Genomic DNA, 14656 nt, shown 5'->3' on the forward strand with positions numbered 1-14656 from the left:
CACCCCTTCTGAAAAAACCTACACTTGACCCCTCCGATGTCAACAACTACAGACCAGTATCCCTTCTTTCTTTTCTCTCCAAAACTCTTGAACGTGCCGTCCTTGGCCAGCTCTCCCGCTATCTCTCTCAGAATGACCTTCTTGATCCAAATCAGTCAGGTTTCAAGACTAGTCATTCAACTGAGACTGCTCTTCTCTGTATCACGGAGGCGCTCCGCACTGCTAAAGCTAACTCTCTCTCCTCTGCTCTCATCCTTCTAGACCTATCGGCTGCCTTCGATACTGTGAACCATCAGATCCTCCTCTCCACCCTCTCCGAGTTGGGCATCTCCGGCACGGCCCACGCTTGGATTGCGTCCTACCTGACAGGTCGCTCCTACCAGGTGGTGTGGCGAGAATCTGTCTCCTCGCCACGCGCTCTCACCACTGGTGTCCCCCAGGGCTCTGTTCTAGGCCCTCTCCTATTCTCGCTATACACCAAGTCACTTGGCTCTGTCATAACCTCACATGGTCTCTCCTATCATTGCTATGCAGACGACACACAATTAATCTTCTCCTTTCCCCCTTCTGATGACCAGGTGGCGAATCGCATCTCTGCATGTCTGGCAGACATATCAGTGTGGATGACGAATCACCACCTCAAGCTGAACCTCGGCAAGACGGAGCTGTTCTTCCTCCCGGGGAAGGACTGCCCGTTCCATGATCTCGCCATCACGGTTGACAACTCCATTGTGTCCTCCTCCCAGAGCGCTAAGAACCTTGGCGTGATCCTGGACAACACCCTGTCGTTCTCAACTAACATCATGGCGGTGGCCCGTTCCTGTAGGTTCATGCTCTACAACATCCGCAGAGTACGACCCTGCCTCACACAGGAAGCGGCGCAGGTCCTAATCCAGGCACTTGTCATCTCCCGTCTGGATTACTGCAACTCGCTGTTGGCTGGGCTCCCTGCCTGTGCCATTAAACCCCTACAACTCATCCAGAACGCCGCAGCCCGTCTGGTGTTCAACCTTCCCAAGTTCTCTCACGTCACCCCGCTCCTCCGCTCTCTCCACTGGCTTCCAGTTGAAGCTCGCATCCGCTACAAGACCATGGTGCTTGCCTACGGAGCTGTGAGGGGAACGGCACCGCAGTACCTCCAGGCTCTGATCAGGCCCTACACCCAAACAAGGGCACTGCGTTCATCCACCTCTGGCCTGCTCGCCTCCCTACCACTGAGGAAGTACAGTTCCCGCTCAGCCCAGTCAAAACTGTTCGCTGCTCTGGCCCCCCAATGGTGGAACAAACTCCCTCACGACGCCAGGACAGCGGAGTCAATCACCACCTTCCGGAGACACCTGAAACCCCACCTCTTCAAGGAATACCTAGGATAGGATAAAGTAATCCTTCTCACCCCCCCTTAAATGATTTAGATGCACTATTGTAAAGTGGCTGTTCCACTGGATGTCAGAAGGTGAATTCACCAATTTGTAAGTCGCTCTGGATAAGAGCGTCTGCTAAATGACTTAAATGTAAATGTAAATGTAATTCCCATTATTAAAGTGGCTGGAGTTGAGTCAGTGTGTTGGCAGCAGCCACTCAATGTTAGTGGTTGCTGTTTAACAGTCTGAAGTCCTTGAGATAGAAGCTGTTTTTCAGTCTCTCGGTCCCAGCATTGATGCACCTGTACTGACCTCGCCTTCTGGATGATAGTGGGGTGAACAGGCAGTGGCTCAGGTGGTTGTGGTCCTTGATGATCTTTATGGCCTTTCTGTAACATTGGGTGGTGTAGGTGTCCTGGAGGGCAGGTAGTTTGCCCCCGGTGATGCGTTGTGCAGACCTCACTACCCTCTGGAGAGCCTTACGGTTGAGGGCGGAGCAGTTGCCGTACCAGGCGGTGATACAGCCCGCCAGGATGCTCTCGATTGTGCATCTGTAGAAGTTTGTGAGTGCTTTTGGTGACAAGCCGAATTTCTTCAGCCTCCTGAGGTTGAAGAGGCGCTGCTGCGCCTTCTTCACGATGCTGTCTGTGTGGGTGGACCAATTCAGTTTGTCTGTGATGTGTATGCCGAGGAACTTAAAACTTACTACCCTCTCCACTACTGTTCCATCGATGTGGATAGGGGGGTGTTCCCTCTGCTGTTTCCTGAAGTCCACAATCATCTCCTTCGTTTTGTTGACGTTGAGTGTGAGGTTATTTTCCTGACACCACACTCCGAGGGCCCTCACCTCCTCCCTGTAGGCCGTCTCGTCGTTGATGGTAATCAAGCCTACCACTGTTGTGTCGTCCGCAAACTTGATGATTGAGTTGGAGGCGTGCGTGGCCACGCAGTCGTGGGTGAACAGGGAGTACAGGAGAGGGCTCAGAACGCACCCTTGTGGGGCCCCAGTGTTGAGGATCAGCGGGGTGGAGATGTTGTTGCCTACCCTCACCACCTGGGGGCGGCCCGTCAGGAAGTCCAGTACCCAGTTGCACAGGGCGGGGTCGAGACCCAGGGTCTCGAGCTTGATGATGAGCTTGGAGGGTACTATGGTGTTAAATGCCGAGCTGTAGTCGATGAACAGCATTCTCACATAGGTATTCCTCTTGTCCAGTGGGTTAGGGCAGTGTGCAGTGTGGTTGAGATTGCATCATCTGTGGACCTATTTGGGCGGTAAGCAAATTGGAATGGGTCTAGGGCAGACATGGGCAAACTACGGCCCGCGGGCCACATACGGCCCGTTAGGCTTTTTAATCCGGCCCGCCGAACTTGTCCAAATTATAGTAAAAACCTCCTTTTTTCCCCTTTCCCTGCAATGCCCACGTTTCCCCAATAGATGGTGCACTCAAAACACATTGACCGTTGTTGGAGTGGCGCGTATTTCTCTTTATTTCACTTTAATTTTCACTTCGTTTCACGTCACCATTAAGCCCTTCTGTGAAAATGAGCGGACCAAAGAGAAGGAAAGTGGACAGCGAATGCCGAGTGTTTAATAAGGAGTGGACAACAAAATACTTCTTCACTGAAGTCCGATCAACGGCTGTATGTCTGATATGCCAAGAAGCTGTTGCGGTTTTCAAAGAGTACAATATCAGCCGTCACTTTGCCACGAAGCATGCAAACTATGCTAGCAAGCAGTCAACACAAGAACGGGCGGCTACTGCTCAGAGGTTGGCAGCTAATTTACAGAGTCAACAGAACTTTTGTTCACCGACAAACTGCAATTCAAGAGTCAAGTACCAAGGCAAGTTATTTGCTGGCATTCAAATTAGCAAAGGCTAGCAAGCCTTTCTCCGAAGGCGAGTTTTTGAAAGAGTGCATGGTAGAGACAACAGGTCTCTTGTGTCCGGAGAGCAAAGCCAAGTTTGAAAAAATCAGTTTAGCACGCAGGACAGTGACTCGCCGCGTGGAACTGATTGACGAAGATATAGTCAGCGAGTTATACAAAAAGGCGGAGTCCTTTAAGTTATATTCACTAGCACTGGATGAAAGTAACGACATAAAAGACACTGCTCAGCTCCTAATTTTTATCCGAGGGATTAACGACAGTTTTGAGATAACGGAGGAGCTTTTGAGCATGGAATCACTGAAAGGGAAAACGCGAGGAGAGGACTTATATGAACAGGTGTCTGCTGTCATCGAGAGAATGAAGCTACCTTGGAGTAAACTTGCCAATGTCACCACGGATGGATCGCCAAATTTAACTGGAAAAAACATCGGGCTGCTGAAAAGAATCCAGGATAAAGTGAAAGAAGAAAACCCTGACCAGGATGTTATTTTACTTCACTGCATCATTCATCAGGAGTCTCTGTGTAAGTCTGTATTGCAGCTTAATCACGTCGTGGATCCAGTTGTAAAACTTGTTAACTTCATACGAGCAAGGGGACTTAATCATCGTCAGTTCATTACGTTCCTGGAAGAAACTAATGTCTGTGTGCTTGGCAACAATACACGTGTACTGTTTGCGCGTGAAGGCGAGGGCGTCCGTGGCGAGTTTGTAGAGCGCGCGGTCAGGACAATCCATCCATGATTTTGCGGAGTTTAACACAAGTAGATATTATTGAGCTTGAGTATTTCGTTGTGTAATAATATGTTTTGAATGTTGAAAGTGATTCCATTTTTCAATAAATGTTGATTTCTTTAACTTTGCACCTTCGATTGAAACTTATTAAAAACAGACGCAATCTTGATAAATCACAGTGCGTATGTTATTTTGATCTATTTACATTTCCTCCTCCCAGTATCTCCGAAATAGTATGTAAATGCCATATCTTGCATATTCCTTGAGACAAATTTATTAACTGATAAGGGCTATTTTTCACATTTGAAAGACAGTTAATAAATTGGGTTGTAGTGTTCTTACTGTGCTATTAGGTTTGCACACACTACATTTAATGCTTTAGTATATCCGGCCCAAACACTCCCTCCAAATGCTCCTGGCCCGGCCCCTCTGTCAAATTTTAGAACCCATTGTGGCCCGCGAGTCAAAAAGTTTGCCCACCTCTGGTCTAGGGTGTCAGGTAGGGTGGAGGTGATATGGTCCTTGACTAGTCTCTCAAAGCACTTCATGATGACGGAAGTGAGTGCTACGGGGTGGTAGTCGTTTAGCTCAGTTACCTTAGCTTTCTTGGGAACAGGAACAATGGTGGCCCTCTTGAAGCATGTGGGAACAGCAGACTGAGATAGGGATTGAATATGTCCGTAAACACACCAGCCAGCTGGTCTGCGCATGCTCTGAGGGCGCGGCTGGGGATGCCGTCTGGGCCTGCAGCCTTGCGAGGGTTAACACGTTTAAATGTTTTACTCACCTCCGCTGCAGTGAAGGAGAGTCCGCATGTTTTCGTTGCAGGCCGTGTCAGTGGCACTGTATTGACCTTAGTCTGCCTGGGAGCAAGACATCCTGGTCCGTGACTGGGCTGGTTTTCTTTTTGTAGTCCGTGATTGACTGTAGACCCTGCCACATACCTCTTGTGTCTGAGCCGTTGAATTGAGATTCTACTTTGTCTCTATACTGACGCTTAGCTTGTTTGATAGCCTTGCGGAGGGAATAGCTGCACTGTTTGTATTCGGTCATGTTTCCAGTCACCTTGCCCTGATTAAAAGCAGTGGTTCGTGCTTTCAGTTTCACGCAAATGCTGCCATCAATCCACGGTTTCTGATTTGGTTCTAATGAACTCGCACACCGAATCAGCGTATTCGTCAATGTTGTTGTCTGACGCAATACGAAACATATCCCAGTCCACGTGATGGAAGCAGTCTTGGAGTGTGGAATCAGCTTGGTCGGACCAGCGTTGGACAGACCTCAGCGTGGGAGCTTCTTGTTTTAGTTTCTGTCTGTAGGCAGGGATCAACAAAATGGAGTCGTGGTCAGCTTTTCCGAAAGGAGGGCGGGGCAGGGACTTATATGCGTCGCGGAAGTTAGAATAACAATGATCCAAGGTTTTGCCAGCCCTGGTTGCGCAATCGATATGCTGAGATCCACGGGGATGGTGGAGAGGTCCGGGGCACCTTCCGAGCCCCCAAGAAGACGTCATGGGGTGAGCTGCGCTGACTTCAGACAATGGACTCCAGTCAATGATGGGACCCGTAAACCAGTTGATTAGAGGATTGTGTCGCTGGAGCCAGGAAAATCTCAAAACTACGGGAATCTGAGGAGACTTGACTAGCAGAAATTGAATAGTCTCGCTGTTATTCCCCGACGGCCCAGCTCTGCCTAGTTGCATAGGCTCGGGAAGCGGTGAATCAACCGTCTTCGGCGACTCTCGGGGGAGGTCGGGAAGCCTCGGATTCTCTCGGCAACAGCACCGTCTGGGACTTCCGGGATGACTTGAAGGCAAGTGAAGCGAGTGAAATTGAATTTCCTCTCCGTTGTTCCCGTAATCGCCCATTGATTCGGATGGTCAAAACGATGAGGGAATCGAGATCCGTAGGTAACTCCTGAGCAGCAAGCTCGTTCTTGACCTCCTCCGAGACGTTGTTCAGGAACATATCGAACATCGCTTCCTGGTTCCAAGCACTCTCCGCTACCAACTTGCGGAAATCCACCGCATAGTCTGCCACACTGCAGGAGTCCTTCCGAAGCTGGATTAGCTTCCGAGCAGCTTCTCTCCCGGAGAAAGGGGCATCAAAAACCTTCCTCACCTCTCCCACGAACCCCTCTAGGCTAACGAATATGGCTGGCTGTTGTTCCCATAGAGCAGTAGTCCAGGTGAGAGCCCTCCTGGACATCAGCGTGATGAGGTAGGCTATCTTGGAGCGATCCGAGGGGAAGGAAGAGGGCTGAAGCTCGAAGATGAGGGCACACTGAGCTAGAAACGCCTGACAGGTGCTCGACTCTCCATTGAAGTGTTTCGTGGGAGATGAGTGGGGCTCCCAAGAAGGTGGAGTGACCGACGAGATGGCGCTGCTCACAGCTGAGTTACTGAGGGGCTGTGGGGTTACCACCATGGTAGGCTGCCTCCCAGACAACCCACGGAATTGCTCCAGCAAATTGTCCAGAGGGGTGAGGAAGGTCATGGCGTTCAACCAACGTTTTCCCCCCTCCATAAGGCCACGAAGCAATTCCTCGTGCCTAACCTATGGTGGCTACTTGGGAGGAGATGACATTGTGCAGCTGCCCCGGGTCTGCTGGGTCAGTCATGGCTGGTTCACACTATCAGGTTTGAAGGTAAGATCCAGATGCAGACAACGTTGATTTGACAACAGTTTAATAATCCAACAGTGGCAGGCAAAATACAGGTCAAGGGCAGACAGGGGTCAAAAATCTAGAGGTGGGGCTAAGGTACTGGACGGCAGGCAGGGTCAGGGGCAGGCAGAGTGGTCAGGCAGGCGGGCTCAGAGTCAGGACAGGCAAGGGTCAAAAACCAGGAGGGTGAGAAAAAAGAGACTGGGGAAAAGCAGGAGCTGAAACAAAAATGCTGGTTGACTTGACAAACAAGACGAACTAGCACAGACAGATAGAAAACACAGGTATACATACACAAGAGATAATGTGGAAGATGGGCGACACCTGGAGGGGGGTGGAGAGAAGCACAATGACAAGTGAAACAGATCATGATGTGACACCCTCTGTGTTCTGTGTAACAGGTAACTCTATATCCACAATATAGCAGGGGGTGTAAAGCCATAACACATTTTCTAGCAGCAGACTATGATCAATAAAGTCAAAAGCCGCACTGAAGTCTAACAAAACAACCCCACAATCTTTTCATCATCAATTTCTCTCAGTCAATCATCAGTCATTTGTGTAAATGCTGTGCTTGTTGAATGTCCTTTTCAATAAGCATGCTGAAAGTGTGTTGTTAATTTGTTTACTTTAAAATAGCATTGTATCTGGTCAAACACAATTTTTCCAAAAGTTTAATAAGGGTTGTTAACAGGCTTGTTACAGGCTTGTTAACAGATTGGTTGGCTATTTGAGCCAGTAAAGGGGTCTTTACTATTCTTCGGTAACGGAATGACTTTTGCTTCCCTCCAAGCCTGGGGGCACACACATTCTAGTAGGCTTAAATTGAAAATATGGCAAATAGGAGTGGCAATATCGTCCGCTATTATCTTCAGTAATTTTGACTGTGTGTTGTAGAGAGATCTTAGGGGGTGTTGGCTGTATTACATCCAGACAGAAGTTTCTGTTAGTTATGTCTGAATGGCAATATATTAACTGGGCGTATCACGGGCATGATACACTAGCAGAGGTTGCCACGCGGTGAGAGACCTTTGGGCGGTGCGAAGGTGGCATGGGAGGCAGTGAGAAAGATAAACTTTTCCCAACTTTATGCAAATCACCAGCGGCAACCACTGGGCGATGACCAAACATAAAGAGTGGTTCCCATGACGAATTTGACGCTATGTGACCCAAGGCTGGGGACTTTCTTCAGCAAAGATGGCTGACAAAAATACTAGGATGGAAGCAAATGTAAGTGATTATAACATCATAACAAATCATGCAAAAATGTACAGTTGACAGGAATATGTTAGTTATTGTAGACAAATGATTCTGACATATTTTCTTTATCTTAAAATTAATTTATGAAAATTGTGATTTAGCAAGCTAGCTGACTAGCTAACATTAGCCAGCTAGCTGGCTAGCTTTATTGGTCTTGTGACATGAGTATGAAATTGTAATTCTAGTTGTTTAATGTTTTAGGGACTCCTGAAACAACCAGCAAGCCAGGCTGTCATCTTGTGAAACAGTGGATGTACAGTGCCTTGCAAAAATATTCATCCCCCTTGGCATTTTTCCTATTTTGTTTCATTACAACCTGTAATTTAAAATTATTTTTATTTGAATTTCATGTAATGGACATACACAAAATAATCCAAATTGGTGAAGTGAAATGAAAAAAATGACTTGTTTAAAGAAAATCTAAAAAAATAAAAAACAAAAAAGTGGTTTGTGCATGTGTATTCACCCGCGTTGCTACGAAGCCCCTAAATAAGATATGGTGCAACCAATTTCCTTCAGAAGTCACATAATTAGTTAAAAAAAGTCCACCTTTGTGCAAACTAAGTGTCACATGATCTGTCACATGATCTCAGTATATATACACCTGTTCTGAAAGGCCCCAGAGTCTGCAACACCACTAAGCAAGGGAGACCACCAAGCAAGCGGCACCATGAAGACCAAAGAGTTCTCCAAACAGGTCAGGGACAAAGTTGTGGAGAGGTACAGATCAGGGTTGGGTTATTAAAAAATATCAGAAACTTTGAACATCCCACGGAGCACAATTAAATCCATTATTAAAAAATTGAAAGAATATGGCACCACAACAAACCTGCCAAGAGAGGGCCGCCCACCAAAACTCACGAACCAGGCAATGAGGGCATTAATCAGAGAGGCAACAAAGAGACCAAACATAACCCTGAAGTAGCTGCAAACCTCCACAGTGGAGATTGGAGTATCTGTCCATAGTACCACTTTAAGCCGTACACTCAACAGAGTTGGGCTTTACGGAAGAGTGGCCAGAAAAAAGCAATTTCTTAAAGCAAAAAATAAGCAAACACGTTTGGTGTTCGCCAAAAAGCATGTGGGAGACTCCCCAAACATATGGAAGAATGTACTCTGGTCAAATTAGACTATAATTTAGGTTTTTATCCATCAAGGAAAACACTATGTCTGGCGCAAACCCAACACCTCTCATCACCCCGAGAACACCATCCCCACAGCAGGGGATGTTTTTCATCGACAGGGACTGGAAATTGGTCAGAATTGAAGGAATGATGGATGGCGCTAAATAAAGGGAAATTCATGAGGGAAACCTGTTTCAGTCCTCCAAAGATTTGAGACTGGGATGGAGGTTCACCTTCCAGCAGGACAGTGACGCTAAGCATACTGCTAAAGCAACACTCAAGTGGTTTAAGGGGAACATTTAAATGTCTTGGAATGGTCTAGTCAAAGCTCAGACCTTAATCCAATTTAGAATCTGTGGTATGACTTAAAGATTCCTGTACACCAGCGGAACCAATCCAACTTGAAGGAGCAGGAGCAGTTTTGGGCAAAACTCCCAGTGGCTAGATGTGCCAAGCTTATAGAGACATACCCCAAGAGACTTGCAGCTGTAATTGCTGCAAAATGTGGCTCTACAAAGTATTGACTTTGGAGGTGTGAATAGTTATGCACTCTCAAGTTTTTTGTTTTTTGTCTTAATTCTTGTTTGTTTCACAAAAAATATTTTTCATGTTCAAAGTGGTAGGCATGTTGTGTAAATCAAATGATACACCCCCCCCCAAAAAAAAAATCTGTTTTACTTCCAGGTTGTAAGGCAACAAAATAGGAAAAATGCCAAGGAGGTGAAAACTTTCGCAAGCCACTGTAAAGAATCTAGCTAGCTAAAGCATTAACTGCAAATTGAATGTACAATTTAAGCTTCCCTTGCTGATATTTGCCATGCAATGCAGATAGATTCAATAACGTAGATAGCTATGTTCTTGCTTATTGTGAAGTGGAGGATAAAATACCTGTATGCCTATGGATGTGTAGCTCGCTATCTAGCAGATCTGTGTATGTACCCAAACGTTTGGTATACATATTATTTCAGAACCTAGATATGAAACTCAGATATCATAGCCAGTTGTATTAACTTCAAAACAGTCTGAATAACATTACATTAATGAAGCCTATGGATTGAGTAGAATATAATATAACGTTGTGCCATGGATGCAAGTCATATATACAGTGGGGCAAAAAAAGTATTTAGTCAGCCACCAATTGTGCAAGTTCTCCCACTTAAAAAGAGGAGAGAGGCCTGTAATTTTCATTATAGGTACACTTCAACTATGACAGAGAAAATGAGAAAAAAAATCCAGAAAATCACATTGTAGGATTTTTAATGAATTTATTTACAAATTATGGTGGAAAATAAGTATTTGGTCAATAGCAAAAGTTTCTCAATACTTTGTTATATACCCTTTGTTGGCAATGACAGAGGTCAAATGTTTTCTGTAAGTCTTCACAAGGTTTTCACACACTGTTGCTAGTATTTTGGCCCATTTCTCCATGCAGATCTCCTCTAAAGCAATGATGTTTTGGGGCTGTTGCTGGGCAACACGGACTTTCAAATCCCTCCAAAATGTTCTATATGGGTTTGAGATCTGGAGACTGGCTAGGCCACTCACTCCAGGACCTTGAAATGCTTCTTACGAAGCCACTCCTTCGTTGCCCGGGCGGTGTGTTTGGGATCATTGTCATGCTGAAAGACCCAGCCACGTTTCATCTTCAATGCCCTTGCTGATGGAAGGAGGTTTTCACTCAAAATCTCATGATACATGGCCCCATTCATTCTTTCTTTTACACAGATCAGTCGTCCTGGTCCCTTTGCAGAAAAACAGCCCCAAAGCATGATGCTTCCACCCCCATGCTTCACAGTAGGTATAGTGTTCTTTGGATGCAACTCAGCATTCTTTGTCCTCCAAACACAACGAGTTGAGTTATATTTTGGTTTCATCTGACCATATGACATTCTCCCAATCATTCAAATGGATCATTCAAATGCTCTCTAGCAAACTTCAGACGGGCCTGGACATGTACTGGCTTAAGCAGGGGGACACGTCTGGCACTGCAGAATTTGAGTCCCTGGTGGCGTAGTGTGTTACTGATGGTAGGCTTTGTTACTTTGGTCCCAACTCTTTGCAGGTCATTCACTAGGTCCCCCCGTGTGGTTCTGGGATTTTTGCTTTCCGTTCTTGTGATCATTTTGACCCTACGGGGTGAGATCTTGCGTGGAGCCCCAGATCGAGGGAGATTATCAGTGGTCTGGTATGTCTTCCATTTCCTAATAATTGCTCCCACAGTTGATTTCTTCAAACCAAGCTGCTTACCTATTGCAGATGCAGTCTTCCCAGCCTGGTGCAGGTCTACAATTTTGTTTCTGGTGTCCTTTGACAGCTCTTTGGTCTTGGCCATAGTGGAGTTTGGAGTGTGACTGTTTGAGGTTGTGGACAGGTGTATTTTATACTGATAACAAGTTCAAACAGGTGCCATTAATACAGGTAACGAGTGGAGGACAGAGGAGCCTCTTAAATAAGAAGTTGCAGGTCTGTGAGAGCCAGAAATCTTGCTTGTTTGTCGGTGACCAAATACTTTTTTCCCCACCATAATTTGCAAATTAATTAATTAAAAATCCTACAATGTGATTTTCTGGATTTTTCCCCCTCATTTTGTCTGTCATAGTTGAAGTGTACCTATGATGAAAATTTACAGGCCTCTCTCATCTTTTTAAGTGGGAGAACTTGCACAATTGGTGGCTGACTAAATACTTTTTTTGCCCCACTGTATGTCCTAACCGACTTGCCAAAACTATAGTTTGTTAACAAGAAATATGTGGAGTGGTTGAAAAACTAGTTTTAATGACTCCAACCTAAGTGTATGTAAACTTCTGACTTCAACTGTATCTGTATGTCCATGTGTAGCAAGTGACAATAGCAGGATCATATTAAGTGAATACATAAATACCACTTGAAGCATGATGATGATGATGCATGATCATAGCTTTCTTTATCTGAGGACGGAAAACCTCACAAGAAACAGACTTCATTATAGTCAAATTACCGAACTGAATATTATGTTACTATTGTCTCCGTCCTCACTTATAGGGACAGGAACTACACAAAAGTACCTGCCCTGTCCAGAATAGCCTCCTCTCTCACTTTGACAGTTGGGGCTGCTATCCTTTCACCCTCCTCCATGGCTGTCAGCTCGCTACCTATAAATGCATTTGGAGTTTGTTTTTTACAGTGGTAAATACATCAAGATAGCTAGCTAATATGAAGTTAGGTAGCTGGTGATATTTAATTCACTTAGCTAGCTATCTATACAGTATGCGAAGTTTGCTAGATAGCTAGCTAGACAACTATCTGTCTCATTTGAGTTTTAGATGACCTGACTAGATCATAAATGAACAATTGTCCAGACAGAGGCTTGAGTTTGCGAATTGACGGTTTATTAAACCAACTTTACACAGGCTACTGTTTGGGCCGTAGCACACGCCAAAAAGATGACAGATAACCCACAAGCCAATCGTGACCTTCTCTTGGGAAGCCCAGACGTAAGAGAGAGAGAACAAAGGCTGAACCTGGTCTTAACTTCCAATGCTCCACCCCCCTGCCCAACCCCCCTCCACGCCACTCCGCCAACCACCAGGATACCCGGCATCAGAACATTCCAGGCATTCCCGTGATTGGCAGATAGCAGGTTGATTGACATGTCGGACCCCGCGAACACCGGGTACTGGTCAGTACAACACAACCACCTCCTAGCCTAACACATAACACACAGCTGTCTGTGCGGGTCGCTACACAGCCCCCCCACCACAAAGTCCCTCGTCCCCGAGGGAACAAACAAAGTCTCTGAAGCGACCCGGAGGTCTCCTTTGCCTGCGTGGCCGTGATGGTCGCAGAGTGCCCCTCTGGGAACCAGGGGATGAAGGCAGGGATATGGGGGACAAGGAAGCGGGAACGGGTAATACAGTCCGTGGCTCTGGGGAACCACGTGGTGACACAGGGGGGGAGACAGGGGGAGTGGGCTGTCTGGAGCCTTGTCTGCGGCACCTGAGGGTGGGTGCCTGGAGAATGTCATTGCCAGAGAGGGGAACTGTGGGGGTTCCTGGGGTTTGGGGAAAAGAGGCCCCTCTGTATGGGTCTAACCTGTCCCGGTGCAGTGCCACCTTTCTCCCCCTGGGAGGAAGCTGCACCCGGTACACAACCTCCCCTACCCTCTCCAGGACACTGCAGGGTCCCACCCAGTGACTGTCCAACTTGGGGCATCTGCCTTTTTTCCTTAGGGGGCTGTAGACCCAGACCAGCTCCCCAGCCACAAAGTGCCTTCCCCGGGTGTGCACGTCATAGTTCCTTTTCTGCCGCATTCACCAGCTGCTCTCTGGCGAAGGTGTGGGCTGTCTCCAGGCGGTCCTGGAGTCTCCGGGCATACTCCGGCCCCGGAGGAACATGAGGGCTATCCAGGGGCCGACCAAACGCCATCTCCGCAGGGATGCGGATCTCTCTCCCCATCATGAGGATGGCAGGCGTGCAGGAGGTGGAGTCTTGGACAGCGGAGCGGCATGCCATGAGGACCATAGGCAGGTGCTTGTCCCAGTCACGCTGGTGTTTGGAAGAGACGATGGCCAGCTGCTGTCCAAGCGTTTTGTTGAAGCGCTCCACAAGGCCATCACTTTGAGGATGGAGTGGAGTAGTGCGGGTCTTGTGCATACCCAGCCTCTCACACATGGTGGTGAACACACGGGACTCAAAGTTTCTGCCTTGGTCGCTGTGGATGGACTCTGCAGCTCCAAACCTGCTGAACATCCCCGCTGTCAGGGCGTCGACGATGGTCTCTGCCTCCTGGTCAGGCAGAGCATAGGCCTCGGGCCATTTTGTGAAATAGTCCATGGCCGTCGGTTTCCAGCGGTTTCCACTGTCTGTGGTGGGGAACGGCCCAACTACATCCACTCCCACCCTCTCCATGGGAGCCCCCACTGGGAACTGTTGGAGCTGAGCATGAGAGCGGCCTGGGGGGCCCTTTCTCGCTGTGCAGTTGTCACAGCGGCGACAAAAGTCCTCCACATCCCTCTTGTGCTGCCCCCAGTAGAAGCCCTGACGGAGACGGCGCAGTGTTTTTGTGACCCCAAAGTGTCCAGTCCCCACCCCCCCATGAGTACTCTGGAGCACAGCCTCCCGCAATGCCTTTGGGACCACCACCTGCCACCTCTCCTCTCCCGTAGCTGACTCCTTCCATGCCCGCTGTAGCACGCCATCAGCCAGCCGCAGTCTCTCAAACTTCGACCACAACCCTTTGGTCGCGAGTGAGAGTGCCGTCACCTCTTCCCATGGTGGCCTCACCTGCGCCTCTACCCACTGTAGCACTGGCTGTAGGTCTGTGTCCCGTCCCTGCTGCTGCCGCCATTCAGCCACGTCGACAGTCTGCAGCTCGCAGCAGACAGGCCCGCTCGCCCGACACACTGTGGCACAGACACCCTCCTCTGCCCGCAGCTCTCTCTCCCGTCCCTCTCTCCGTTCACAGTGGCGGCAGCCGACGGGACATGGCGTCGGCGTTGGAGTGGCGTGCCCCTGCCCTGTGCACCACTGTGAAGTCATACGGCTGAAGCTCCTCCAACCAGCGTGCCACCTGCCCCTCTGGCTCTCTGAAAGACATGAGCCACTGGAGAGCAGAGTGGTCAGTGCTTACAGTAAAGGGCAGACCACCC

Source organism: Oncorhynchus masou, chromosome 13 (assembly GCF_036934945.1).
Source record: "Oncorhynchus masou masou isolate Uvic2021 chromosome 13, UVic_Omas_1.1, whole genome shotgun sequence".
Lineage (NCBI taxonomy): Eukaryota > Metazoa > Chordata > Actinopteri > Salmoniformes > Salmonidae > Oncorhynchus > Oncorhynchus masou.